Source organism: Panthera leo, chromosome D4, assembly GCF_018350215.1.
Source record: "Panthera leo isolate Ple1 chromosome D4, P.leo_Ple1_pat1.1, whole genome shotgun sequence".
NCBI classification, from domain to species: domain Eukaryota; kingdom Metazoa; phylum Chordata; class Mammalia; order Carnivora; family Felidae; genus Panthera; species Panthera leo.
In genome coordinates, this window is record NC_056691.1 from 73,589,773 (window position 1) to 73,604,302 (window position 14,530).

The window sequence follows — 14,530 nt, forward strand, 5'->3', positions numbered from 1 at the left end:
ATTAACGCATCCTGTTATTATCCGTTACTTTCATTGTTGGTTTTGATGCTTGGATTGTTCTAATTTGGCGAATGGGAACCCCTTCAAGCCAACTCCTGTGCCTTTTCTTAAAACCTCCTCCATTTCCCCCTAACATATATTGTGAAAATTTTAAGCCTCTGGAAAATTGGAAAGATTCTTCCAGTGAATACCCATTGCACTGCATCTAGATTCTACCACTCATATTTTACTATATGTGCTTGATCACATATCTGTGCTTCCATTCATTTCCCCATCCATCCATGAATTTATCTAGGTATGATGTGAGAGCCCAATTTTATGTTTTTTCAAGTGACTGTCCAGTTGGCTTATATCATTTATCTTCAATGTCCCTATTTCTCTGAGGATAATATTCTTTCTTTAATAGCATCAACTCTTCATTTCTGGTATTCTAATTCTGTTCCTTTGATGTATCTGTCAAATTATGTGGCAATGCCATATTATTTCAATTTTAGAGACCTTACATGTTTTAACATCCAAGAGAACTAGTTCCCCTTGCCATCGCTCTAAGGTTTTGTGTTTTCCTTTTGCTTGTTTCCATATGAACTTTAAAGTCAAGTTGTCTTTTTCCTGAAAAACAGAAAAATGCTAGTCTTTTTACTGCTATTAGACTGTTTACATTATCTTTGGATATAGCAAGTTTGCCTTACCTAAGAAGAACATCTGTGGGGATGATCAGATTATTTTTATTATTAGAATTATTAATATTTTGAACTGTATTTATTTCCTGATATTGAACCATCCATGCATTACTGTAATAAAATGTGGTCATATGTATTGTTTTCAGTGTGCTGTTGCATCTGTTGATAACATTCTATTTAGGATTTTTGTGTAGTCTTCGATAAGGTTGAGGTTGGCCTGTAGATTTCTTTTTTGCACAATATTCATCAGGTTTATGTATCAGTGTTATTTTCACTTTATGCAAAAAATTCAGAAGTTTGCATTCTTTTTTCTGTTATTTGGAGCAGTTTAAATGGCATCGGGATTATCTGATTTGCAAAGCAATGGTTGACAACATCCGGGCCTGGAAATTTTATGGAATTAGCTCTTTCATAACTTTCTTCCTATTGTGAAAATTGATCTACTCAAGCTATCTTCCTTTGTGTCAATTTTGGTAAATGGCATTTTCCCTAGAAAATTGCCTTTTTCTTCTAGACTTTAAAATGTCTTTGCATGCAATTCTGCAAAGAGAGCTTGAGAAATTCTCGTTTCAATAGTTATTTCTTCCCCAACATTCCTTATTTTGTGTATTTGTTCTTTCTGCATAATTTCTCATGGGTTTAGTTGTCTATCTGTAGAGCCTGTGGGCTAATTTTTATGGAACTTACTAAAGTCTCCACAGTGACCTAATGTATTGTGAATTTTTGTGAATATTTCATGTGAACTTGAGAAAAAGTACATTCTCTATGTCAGTTGGGTTATACATTTTGATAGGCATACATGAGATCTACTTTACTGATTATGTTGCTTAGGGATTCTGTCCATCTTTACCTTTTGTCTACTTCATCTTTCCTGGAGTAAGAGTGATGTGCTAAAATCTCTTTTCATTAGTAGTTTCTGTACATTTCACTTTGCATCTCCTACAGTGCCTGCTTTATGTAGATTGCTGTGCGTTATTTGTACAGTGATATTCACAACCATTACATCTTCATTTTGAATCGCAGCCTGTAACATTATCAAGTGTTCTGCTTCGTTTCACTGAACTTCTTTGGCCCAAATTTTATTTAGCTTGTTTTAGAACAAAGTACCACTTTTCTTTCTGTTTGGCACCCTTTGGCCCAATCCTTTATGTTTACCCTTCCTGGATCACTTACTTTCAAGTCTGTTTCTTTGGAAGTCAATCTGAACATCTCTTTCTTCTAAGAGGTAAGTGCTATAGACTGAATGCTTGTGTCCCCTCAAAATTCACATGTTGAAACTTAATCCCCAATGTGATGGTGTTAAGAGGTAGGGCCCTTGGGGGGCGATTAGGCCATGAGGGTGGAGCTCGTGTGAATGGCATCAGTGCCTTTATAAAGGAGACCCCAGAGAGCTCCCTCACCTTTTCTGCCATGTGAGGATACAATGAGAAGATGGCCATCTAGAAACCAGGAAGCCCTTAGCAGACACTGAGTCTGCTGGCACCTTGATTTTGGACTTCCCAGAACTGTGAGAAACAATTTCTTTTACTTAAAAGCTACCCAGCCTCTGGTATTCAGGTTATAGCAACCTGAACAGATGAGGACAGAAATACTTATGATCATTAATTTTACTTGTCAACTTAACTGAGCTAAAGGATGCCCAGAGAGCTGATAAAACATTATTTCTAGGTGTGTCTGTGAGGCTGTTTCCAGAAGAGATTCGTATTGAGATCAGTAGACTGAGTAAAGGAGATGTCCTCACTAATGCAGGTGGGCACCATCCCATCTGTTAAGGGCCCGAGTAGAGCAAAAAGGTGGATGAAGCATAAATTATCTCTTGGCTTGAACTGAGACATCCATCTTCTCCTGCCCTCAGACATCAAAGCCCCAGTTATTGGGCCTCTGGACTCAGGCTGGACTTAAAACATTGGCTCCCTTGGTTCTCAGGATTTGGAGTTTGGACTGGGACACCATCAACTTTCCTGGGCCTCCAGCCTGCAGATGGCAGATCGTCATGGGACTTCTCAGCCTCCGTGACCACATGAGCCAATCCCTTGTAATAATCTCTTTCTATACATCTACATTTTTCCTATCAAGTCTATTTCTCTAGAGAACACTGACTAATACAATGAATTAAGTCTATCTACATTTACTGATAGGATTTAAGTTTAGATTCAGTTCTGTCCTATTTTATGTTTTATTTATTGTGTATCTTTTGCTATGGGCTCTATTTTCTTAAACTTTTATGTTTTGTTTTGTGTTTGCATTTCTTTTGTTGTTTAGAAAGGATTGTGTTTTTGTCTTAATGGTTATGTCCATACTACTGCCTTTATTTAGTGCCCTTAGTCCCCCTCTCTTTACTTGTGTTTCTACTGTTTGGTTTGTTAACTTTATTTTTTTTTAATTTTTTAATGTTTATTTTTGAAAGAGAGAGACCGAGTGTGAGTGGGGGAGGGGCAGAGAGAGAAACACACACACAGGATCCGAAGCAGGTTCCAGGCTCTGATCTGTCAGCACAGAGCCTGATGTGGGGCTCTAACCCACAGACTGTAAGATCATGACCTGAGCCGAAGTCGGACACTTAACTGAGCCACCCAGATGTCCCTGGTATGTTAACTTTAAATGGTATTCATTTGTTCTCAACTTTTTTTTTTAATGTTTATTTATTTTTGAGACAGAGAGAGACAGAGTGCAAGTGGGGGAGGGGCAGAGAGAGAGGGAGGGAGACACAGAATCCGAAACAGGCTCCAGGCTCTGAGCTGTCAGCACAGAGCCCGACGCGGGGCTCGAACCCACGAACCATGAGATCATGACCTGAGCTGAAGTGGGACGTTCAACTGACTGAGCCACCCAGGCGCCCCTGTTCTCAACTTTTAGCTATGCAGCAATAATGAACTTACTCCACTTGGTTTTTTCTCTTTCCTTTCCCCTTTTTAGTTATATAATTTCGACATTCTCAAAGTAGATGATGTTTGCATACTTTCACATTTGTGAAAATCTAAGTTTTAGTCCTAGTTCTGTCATTGAATAATCCAATGATCAAAATCAGTGTTTTGACCAATGTTTCTCCAATCATTTCCAGGTTGGATAAAGTTCTCCCTCTGGTAGATTCCTCAGGAAGGACTCATGAATACAATATTGTGTGAATCTTTGCATATGTGGAACTATTTCCCTTAGTCTTAATAGTGAAGAACAGATGACTGGTTAGAAAATTCCTTCCTTCCATGGTTTTATATACTTGGGTTTCTTTTTTTTTTTTAATTTAATTTTTTAAATGTTTATTTATTTTTGAGAGAGAGAGAGAGACACAGAGCATGTGCAGGGGAGGGGCAGAGAGAGAAGGAGACACAGACTTTGAAGCAGGCTCCAGCCTCTGAGCTGTCAGCACAGAGCCTGACGCAGAGTTCAAACTCACGAACCATGAGATCACGACCTGAGCCGAAGTCAGACACTCAACCAACTGAGCCACCCAGGCGCCCCCATATACTTGAGTTTCTTGAATGCATTACTCTATTGATGGCTAATTTTATATGTTCCTATTGAGATATATAGTGCCTGGATTATTGTTAACCCCTTGGTTTCTGTGTCTAAAGGCTCAGAAGATATTTTCTGGTTTCTGAACATCTAATATTTTCATTAAGATAGAACTTGGTGTTCACTGTTCCGGGTCAGTTTCCCCAGGCATATAGGGAGGCTTTTTTAAAAAATATTTTTCTTCTTCTTAAATTTATTTTTATATTTTGAGAGCGAGCGCGTGCGTGCATGGGTTGCGAGAGCCATGTGAGAGGAAGCGAGGGTGGGGCAGAGGGAGAGGGAGGGAGAGAATCTTAAGTAGGTTCCACGCCCAGCACAGAGCCTGATGCAGGGCTCAGTCTCACCACTGTGAGATCATGACCTGAGCTGAAATCAAGGAAATCAAGAGTTGGTCCCTTAACTGACTGAACCCCCCACGTGCCCCCAAGGGAGGCTTTTTGATATGTAAATTTATGTCTTATTTGATTTCAGGAAGTTTTCTTGAATTATAGTTTTAATGGAGAGTTCTGGTCCATTGTTTTCTTTTCCTAGTTCAAAACCCCTGATTATATTCATATTGGTCTTTGCCTATGTTCTATATGTCTCACTTTCTCTCTAATCCTTAAAACTCTTTCTTTTGGTTTTATTTTCTTGACTCTCTTCATTTCCATCCGCTTGGTTGTATCTGTTTTCCCTTGGGTACCTCATACTTTAATCCTTATTCCTCATATGATTTTATCTTTTTTTTCCACTTATTTCCTGAGTTTAGCCAGCTTCTATTTTATGTCTTCCTGTTATTTATACCATTCCTTTTCCTAGTTTTGAACTTGTTAAAAAAAATGTTGAGCTTTAATAGCTAAAATTTCTGGTTTAATTATATTTAGCTCATGCTGGAGTTTTGTGTTACAGCTTTCCTCTCTGTCACATATCTATTGTGTGTGTGTGTGTGTGTTTTTATCGGCTAAAAAGTTCTGATTCTCATTTTCTAATTTCTTTTTTTATTTTTTATTTTAGAGAGAGAGAGTGTGTGTATGCACACGTGTGCACTGGTGCGTGAGTGGGAGAGGGGCAGAGGGCCAGAGAGAGAGAATCGCAAGCAGGCTCTGTGTTCAGAGCAGACCTCGGCTTGGCAGGGCCTGATGCGTGACTTGATCCCACGCCCCTGGGATCACAACCTGAACCAAAATCAAGAGCCAGATACTCAACTGACTGAGCCATCCAGGTGCCCCTAATTCCTTCTTAAACTTAGTGTGGATTCTGTGAGTTTTTAGAAATGTTTATTGTTATTTATTTAGGTGGGACCTTCCTACCACGTGAGCATAAAGAGAAGGTGGAGGAGTTTGAGTGGCTTGTTTGATTCTGGGTTCGAAGGTTCCTTCCTTTGTTGCCACAGATAAAGGCAGATTCTTTAATACATCAGGTCTTTTCATCTAACTCAGTCTGATTCTTTGATAGTGTCTTATTTGAGTATTATTGGGGGTTACTTTCTCTTTCTTTTCACTACCATGAAGCCATGTATACTGTCCTTTCCAAGAATCTTTCCTCTTCCTGGAAGCAGTACAGTCTCCAGGCTGCTACTTCTAGAACACCATGCTTCGTGGGTCTCTCTTTTTGACTTTCCATAACCAATATTTAATCGGCCAGGTCTCAGACCCATTCTCCGTGGCGCTTTCTCACTCAGGATGAAGAAATACGTGTGTTTTGGGAATGAGGTCTGGTTGGTGTCATCTGGGCTCTCTTGCTCTAGGACCTTGCTTGCACAGGTCTCTATTCCATGAAGACTCTGCCTGGAATTACGCTCTGCTGTGGACTCGGAATCAACTTTACTGGATGCAGATGTTTATTTTCCCCCCTTACAAGTAAGCTGAGGCTTCCACTATTTTCTGACTCATCATTATGGCATAGACATGGGCAAAGAGTAATTTTACCTGCTCTCTTTTTTTTGCTCAGTGAGGTTTTTAGGAGAAATGTATAGACAAATTTGAACTCAAGCAGCTGCTCTTATCCTTGAGAATCCCAAAGGCAAAATATAACCTTTGAAAATTATTGATGAATTGGCCAATAATTGCCAATTCAAATATGCGCATCCTTGTAAAGGAAGCACCAGATCATTCATTTATTCATTCAGTTAGTTTTTATTGAGCAACTATTATGTGCTTGGAGCTGTGAAAAATCTGATCTACCACTTGCCACCTGTTAAGGCCCTGAGAGGTAGCTAGTGCAAACATCAGCACACCCATTTCACACATGAGGAGATTTCCCCCTTACCCATTATTCTGTAGGCCCCTCAAACTCTTTTTTTTAAAATTACTTTTAATTAAAAAAAATTTTTAATGTTTATTTTTGAGAGACAGAGAAAGAGCACGAGCAGGGGAGGAGCAGAGAGAGAGGGAGACACAGAATCCGAAACAGGCTCCAGGCTCCAGGCTCCAGGCTCCAAGCTGTCAGCACAGAGCCTGATGTGGGGCTCAAACCCACAGATTGTGAGATCATGACCTGAGCCAAAGTCGGACGTCCAATCAACTGAGCCACTCAGGCACTCCAATCTCCTCTCTTTTTAAAAAAAATTTTTTTCTTAGCATTTATTCATTTTTTTGAGAGACAGAGAGAGAGATCAGGGAAGGGACAGAAAGAACGAGAGGCACACACAGAATCCAAAGCAGGCTCCAGGCTCTGAGCTGTCAGTTCAGTGCCCAACGCGGGACTTGAACTCACAAACAGTGAGATCATGACCTGAGCCAAAGTCGGCCGCTTAACCGACTCAGCCACCCAGGTGCCCCATCTCTTTTTAAATTATGTATGCATCAGGACCATTGCACCTGCCATCACCCTGAAACTGTCTGGAACATTCCATCATTGGCTTTTTTGTATCCTTCAGACTTAAATATCATTTCTTCAGTATCTAAGTAGGTTTCCTCCACACTCGCCTCCATTATTCTGTTACTCTACATTATTCAGTTCCTTTGTAACTCTTATCACAATTTATATTTAGATATTTATTTTTTTGGTCGTTTACTGATCTATTGTTTGTCTCTCCACTAGATTGTAAATCCCGAGAGGGCAAGGATTGTGAATGTGTTCAATTACTTCCCTCTACCTAGTACCTTTCAATGTTGAATGAATGTTGAATGAATGTTGCACACCTCTGGTGATGGGCAGCTCCTCTCTCCATGACCGCCTACATAGATAGCTTTGACCAGAAGGGAACTCTTCCTTTCAGGTGCTGGGAACATGGCAGGACTGCAATAAATATATTTTGAATGAATGATGCCCAGAGAGAGTAGGCAGTTAGCCCAAGGTCACACAGCAGGTTAATGGAGAAGCCAGCATTAGAATCCTGGTCTCTCAAAGCTAAGTGCTCTGTTCATTAGCAACTCTGCCTCTGTGGAGGGGTTGCTGTCTTCTCACTGGGAGTAAAAGACAGATGTTCTCTATTTTTGCCTCAATTAACCTTCTAAAAAATCTTCCTACCTATATAGGTTGGATATGGAGGAATTTTTTTTTTAATTTTTAAAAATTAAAAAAAATTTTAATTAAACTTCAGGCCCCAGCGTTCCAAAGTCAGTCATGAAAACCAAATCGCTACACTTTACCAGGCAGCCTACGGTCTGACCGGAAGGGTTGGGGGGACGGTGATCGCAGACCTTCAGCCACTTCGCAAGCCGTAGGCTTGCAGTGAGCACTCACCAGGTGCCAGGCACTGGGGAGGCAAAGATGGACAGGCAGGCATTTCCCTGCCCGCTGGTTGCTCCACTGTTTCAGTCCCTTACAGAGCAGCATGTGAAGTGCTATGAAATGGGAAAGACAGGAGCTGTGGAAGCCTGGAGGAGACGCCTAATCCATTCTCAGGGCTGAGGGAAGGGGGCTTCCGGGAGGAGGGGACTTGAAAGGTGAGTAGGAGTTAACCAGGTGAAAGGCAGAGGAAGGTGAGTGGAACAGGGAAAGGACTCATGGCCTGATGCAGAGGGAACAGAGCACTTGAGATGATTCCCGGGGCTTCAAGATAGAACCCGGAGAGCTGGCAGGGTGGTGGAATGACAAGAGGAGGCGGGGCCCAGGTCACAGAGAGACTTGCAGGCGGTGGCAGGACCAGGGTGTGACCTTGAGTGCCATAGTGGGGGGGATGGCTATGGAAGAGTGTTCCGCAAGGGTGTGGCCTGGACCAACACCCTTCAGGTGCCATCAGTGGCACCTGATGCAGAAAGGACCTCTCTGGTGATCTTGCCCAAACCCCGCTCCACACAAGGAGCCCCACTGGAGGTTGCACACCTCTGGTGATGGGCAGCTCCTCTCTCCATGACCACCTGCATAGCTTTGACCAGAAGGGAATTCTTCCTTCTCCCGTGCTGAAAGCCGCCTCCCGCAGTCTCCACTCAACACAGACCTGCCTTTTCTTCTCATCTCATCCTTCTCTGAGCCAGTGTCCCCCAAAGTCCCTTGACCGTGATGACCCTTGAGACGCCCATGATACTGGAAGGCATTGGTCCTGTTACACATCCTGAACTGGTTTCTTTTGGGAGCCAGAGACCACCATGCGACGCCACTCACGCCCCCCAGGGTTGCCATGGAGATAGCCTCAGGTTGCTCTCCAGCAAGGACTCTGACAGAGACGCGCGTCTGGCTCGGAATGTCGTGGCCCTTGTTGGAAGTTGCTGCTTCCACCCACGGGGCGGAATGAAGCTGCCCTGGTGTCAGTCCCACTCCTGGGTTCTGCTCACCTGTATCCCTCTCCCCACTTTGCTGACCTTGACCCTAAGTGTGTGCTTTGCACACCTTCAATCACCTCTAGGTCATCCCAGTTCCTGGCTCTTGGTTGACGTGGGCGACCCAGATTCTAGCTCCCTGTATCTTGGTCCAGACACTGTTCCCGAGGGCCCTCTCTGGGTCCCAGCCCCAGGGTCCTTGCCTCATTTCACAGGTCTGCTCAGCTGAGCCCTGCATGACACTGCGTTATTAAGCAAATTCCACCAAATGGGAGTATGAGCTGCCAAGCATATTTCACAAGGGAAAAGGGAATTTTCATCTATCAAAAGCGCATTTATTTCAAGGGGGCCTATCACTCACTGAAATTCACAAGAGAAAGAGAGTCCCAAGAAAATCAAGGGCATTTGCATTACAATCCACCTCGATGCCCAAAAATATCCCGCTGAACATGCAGAATTTCAAGGAAAAGACTGTGTTTTGCTTATTTGCAGGAAAGAAATGAATGTTCCAGAGAAGGGGGGAGCTGAGGTTTAACATTTCAGACATTCAAAGGAAAGTGTTTGGTACATTTTGACCAAAGAACCACCTTCGACCTTACAAATTTTGGGACAGACCCTGGCAGGGGTGGCCAAGAATCCCCACACAATACAGATGGAAATGTGTTGCACGAAGGGAAGTTCCCTGGGATGGACCAAAAGGGTTTGAAGCTGCATGATTTTGACCTCTCAGTGCCTCTGGTTCTTTGTCTTTGAATGGAGGCGATGGTAATAGATCATCCTAAGAATTCGATGTGTGCCCTGCAGACTCGTCTCTCAGACCTCCCTCATCATGGCTGAGGAAAGTGAGCAAGCACTTGACCCACACCGCTGTCTCCCCACCCTCCCCCCCCCCAGGAGGAGGGGCAGTGCCCACAGTGGCTATGGCGAAGTGGAAATGCCTCTCAAGTTTTGTGCTTGAGGTTAAAGGTGAATGTAATTTGCATCCTGTTTCATAATATTTTGTGTTTATAACATGGATGTGCTTAAATGATTCCCAACTAGAGGGAAAACCGAAACTCAACCACAAAAGACTTCCTACCTGGCTTGTAGGCTAATAGGGGGAGTCACTTTCCATAATAACAGTAACTGATGCTTACTGGACACTTCCTCTATGCTAGTTATGCTGAGAGCTTGCCAAAGATCCTTCTGTTCAGAGAGATTAAGTAACCCGCTCAGAGTCATATGGGTAGAAGGTGGCAAAGCAGGACTCAGAATCAAGCCTGCGTGACTCTAAAACCCAGGCATGAGAACAGTGCACCTGATAGTGTGAGTCTGGCCCCGCCAGGGAAAAGGCTGCCCTGAAGTGTTATGACATCCCACCAGGTGAGACTCCAGGCCAGTTTTCTGCTCTGTCACAGTATTTTAAGAATTCAGACTTAGGTGACTATATGGATTCAAGGGTTCCCTTTTTAACTTCGCTTTTATAAGCCCCATCAGTGATCTGCAAGGGAAGAGCCTCGGAAAGTGGTAGAAGGGTGCATGGTACAGCCCGTGTTCTCAGGATGACCTTAGAAAATTCTCCATGACAGCCTCACCCTGTTGAGAGGTCCCATCACTCGCCTCATTGGTCGTTTTCTTCTCCTGTCTCAAGGCAAGTCTCAGCAGAGGACATTTCCAGTGAAGAAATCTGACTGGTGCTGAGGGTCTCTTACTTTCTGTTAAGGCTGTAATTTTCCCCGTACATTCTTCTTCCCCACCATCAACTTTTCCACCAAGTTCTCAGACTTGTCTTGGGCAGTAAGTAATTGCATTTGCATTACAGTTGTCTGAGATTGACCAGACTGAAAAAAAAAAAAAAACAAAAAAAAAAAACTCTGCTGGATGCCTTTAGAAATTAAATATCTGTGAATCACATTTCCAAAGGTTTTATCCCCTCTCCTTTAATTCTGAAGTCTGTCCATGGAGAAAACTATTCAAGACTGTAGGGGGCAGTTTTTATTCATTTTGCCTTCCAGCATCTGAAGCCCTTCTGGTCTGTAACTGGAGTATGGAGCAGTGTGACTGCATAGGGCTACAGATTGGCAGCAGTTTCATTTTCCCCCATTACAGCCCCCCTGTAGCGGATCCCTTACTGGCGTCTCAGCGCCCCTGGCTTTCGGGATTCCTATGGCCGTTGGAAGTCAGTCGGGTCCAAGCCCATGTCTGCGTCAGCACTTTCCCCCACCTGCCAGCAGCCAGACCTGTGATGTGTAGACCTGAAATGGGCATGTGCCATCTGCTTCCTCCTTTTGCTCCAGCATCAGAGCTCGGGGCGGGGGTGGGGGGGGGTGGGGGGAAGGGTGGAGCCTTCTTCCTACTCTCCTTCTTGGACCTGATGCCTCTGGTGCTGTGGGCTGAGAGGAGAACAGGAGATGGGAGGGCACTCTCTCTACTTAATTATTTTGGCTATGGGCCTGTTCAGCTGGCCGTTCTAGCTTCTCCAGCCAGCCCTGATGAAGGTCAGTGCCTTCTGGGCAGCAGCCACACACAACGCATGTCTTTCTGTGGGTGCACCCAGGATGCTTCAGATCCAGCTCCAGCATGATCCCTCTGGCTCCCTCAGCTCCCCCTGCCCCGTCACCTCCTGTCTCTGCTGGGGTCCCTTGCCTGGTGAGCAGATCTCTTGAGTGGGGTCCTGGCAAGATGGCAAGACCCTGGCCACCATGCACCTGGTCTAGTGGACATTTTGTTCTTTCTCTCCACCCTACCTTCTCTTCTCTTCTTCCTGCTCAAATAGGACCAAAGGGCAGATGAACAAGTCTTTTGCTGAACAAATACCAACTGGGGTCATGAGGTACCTGTCTGTTTGCATGTGCCCTCAATCTCTATGAGTGAATTCCTTGGAGTCCTTCTGCATCACTTGCCTTGGGGACAGAAGAATAGCACCCTGTTCTCCCCCGAAGATGGACAGAGATGGAGGGAACACACTGTCCTTCCTGTATGTATTTCACCAGTTCCCTCTCCTTCCAGCTTCTGTGTCTGCTTAGATGTGGGTGGGGGAGAGCCTGTTAAGCTTGCCTCTCAAATAGACCCTGACTGGGGTGCCTTGCCCCAATTATTCCTGGCTGTTTAGAATTCAGAGTGCTTACTGCTAACTCTTCTTCCTCAGTTTGAGACCCTAATTGCATTCCACATCCTGTTATCCATAGTTGGAGGGTTTTCATCTTCATGAGACAGAGTCTACCTCTTGCTAAAAAAGATGAGTGGCAAAAACTCACTTTCCCAGCCTCCCTTGCAGCTAGAGTACAGCTATGTTACCCAGCTTTTGGTGTTCACATACATAACCCCAGACTTTGAGTTAGAAAGCAGCAATAGAAAGCATTAGGGACTTTGCAGAAATTCAATATGGCAGCAGTTGGCAGCCGCCATAGCTATATCCAGTTTCTAGAGGCAGCAGCACAAGGGTCCCATGTCACTGGGGTCAGCGGTGCAAACCACAGAGTCTGTGCAGCAGCTGGGTTGGAAATGCCTTCGTGGACCTCTTCTGACCCGGGGCTCTGCTCTGGGCTGCACACACTCTGAACCCTATTCTCAGGCCCTCCTGAAAGTCCGTGGGGTGTACCCAATATTCTTTGAGCATATCTCAAATCTAGAGCCCTCCCCATCACAGCTTAAACAAATGTGTATCAGTGTCGTTTAAACAAATGTGTATCAGTGTCGTTAAGAGGGCTTTCAGAGTGACTTCCTGTTTCATTACATATTTGTCAAAAAAAAAAAAAAAGATGATGAATCAAACGATGCTATTTTTGGCAAAAGTTGCTTTAAAAAAAAAAAGAAAAGCCTCACCACCAACACACTGAAAAACTTGAGTGGAAAACACTTCCAGGCAAAATATCATCAGTGGCTGATGCACTAGTTACAGCTGCCCTTGTATTTTGTGGCGGCTTTGATTAGAGCTCTCCCACTTAAGCTTTGACTGCTGTACGATTGATCCCACCTTCACCAATATCTTCGGTTTTCTTTTCTAGTCGACATTGACCTTGATTACAAAATAATTTAAAGTAATATTGAAAAAATTTCACGAATTTTTTTTTTTTTTTTTACCATCCAGAAAATTTATTCTGGCCGAATTATTAACAGCCAAGATTATACCCAAATATAAGGTAAATAAGTATTGATAATTCCTAAAGTTTTTACTGAGCACCTATGCTGGGCCAGATGCCAGGCTAAGTATTCATTATTTCCTCTAATACAACAGCCCTCTGAGACCAGAATTATCATCCCCATTTTATAGCTAAGGAAACCAAGGCTGGCCAGACTAATAGCCTCAGTCTTTCAGCCAGTTGTTCAAGTAGATTAGCTATATTGAGGATGACATTCAGTAAGAGCACCTTCTCCAGGTTCTCTTTGACCTAAAAAGATTGGACTTTATCTACAGCGAAGGGTGTACCATCTGCTTTCCATGCTTCCCAAAGTGTGTCTGTTGTGGCTCCTCTGCAGAGAATAAAATCCTTTCCAGCCAGTTGTAAACGCAAAGAGCTTTGCTACACAGTCCATGGGGAATCAAAGCCTAGCGCAGGTGTGGCGAAACATCCGCCGGAGCCACATGGCAGAACTGGGCCACCAAGGGAGCTGCTGCTCCTTTCCTACAAGAAGTGCATTTGATTCAGAAACACGTTTGATTTGGGAAGCCACCTTTGCAACGTCATGACGCTGCTCTAGACCCATCTCACCTCCGCTCACATCTGCACCGGCAAATGGATGCCCCCACACCTGCTCTTTCTACATTTAACTTGGTTCCTAAATCACGTCTAGTACAGTACAATAAAGACAAGATCAGTATTCACTCACGTTCAGCTTCATACGGATAGAGATGGTTACCTACTGAAAACTTATGGATGTGTGTGTTTATGTGGGTTAGTAAACACCCATATATTTCCTTTATCTGTCAATTGAGAAGACCTAGAGGCAGTGGCATGTGGTACCAAGGAGCACACCTCACACCCAGACCTGCTCCTACCCCTCGGGCTGGGGAGTCATGGGCGTAGAGACATGAGGGGACCACTGAGGCAGTGACAGGGAAATAATCCAGGGAACCACAGCTCTTTAGATTGGGTGAGGGGAGAAGAGCTTAAAAGGAGCCTAAGGAGAGGTAAGCAGAGAAAGGGGGTGGGGGTGGGGCAAGAGGGAACAGAGTCACAGACCTAGGGAAAGAGTTTCTAGAAGGATCAAGTGGCCTCCAGATCAAATACAGCTCAGAAGGGCTGAAGAGTGGACATGGCAGGTGACCTTGATAAGAATAGTCTCAGGTAAGCAGTGGGATCTTAGTGAGATTTTGGTGGGCCGAGAATGAAAAAACACTCCAGGCTAAGGAGACTCAATCAGAAATAAAAGGGGGGGGGGGTGGCAATGAAGAATGAGCCATGTTTAAGGAATGAGGAAGAGAGAACCAGAGTCCTTGGAATTTCAAGTTCTAGGAATTCCCGGTAGACTCTATAGCCATTAGGCAACCAAGGCAGGGTGTTGAGTAGAGGAGTGTAATTAAGACAAGACAAACATTTTTTTTTTTTTTATGGCTCCTTTCTGGGAATACTACTGAGATTCAGTGAATTTCTCTAAAGTGTAGTGTTTCAAGAATTAGGACCCAGTGTCTCTGTATCAGTCCCTGTTAAAACCGAGCAGGGGAAGAATTCATTT

At 44.0% G+C, this 14,530-nt stretch overlaps 1 long non-coding RNA gene across 1 annotated transcript in view; it reads left to right on the forward strand.

Annotated features, from left to right (window-relative positions):
• LOC122205502 overlaps positions 1-14,530 on the forward strand; it is a 50,920-nt gene that overhangs the window by 26,669 nt on the left and 9,721 nt on the right. Inside the window, exon 3 of the long non-coding RNA XR_006196098.1 lies at positions 5,854-6,031. This is a non-coding gene — a long non-coding RNA (uncharacterized LOC122205502). The remainder of the gene's footprint in view (positions 1-5,853; positions 6,032-14,530) is intronic.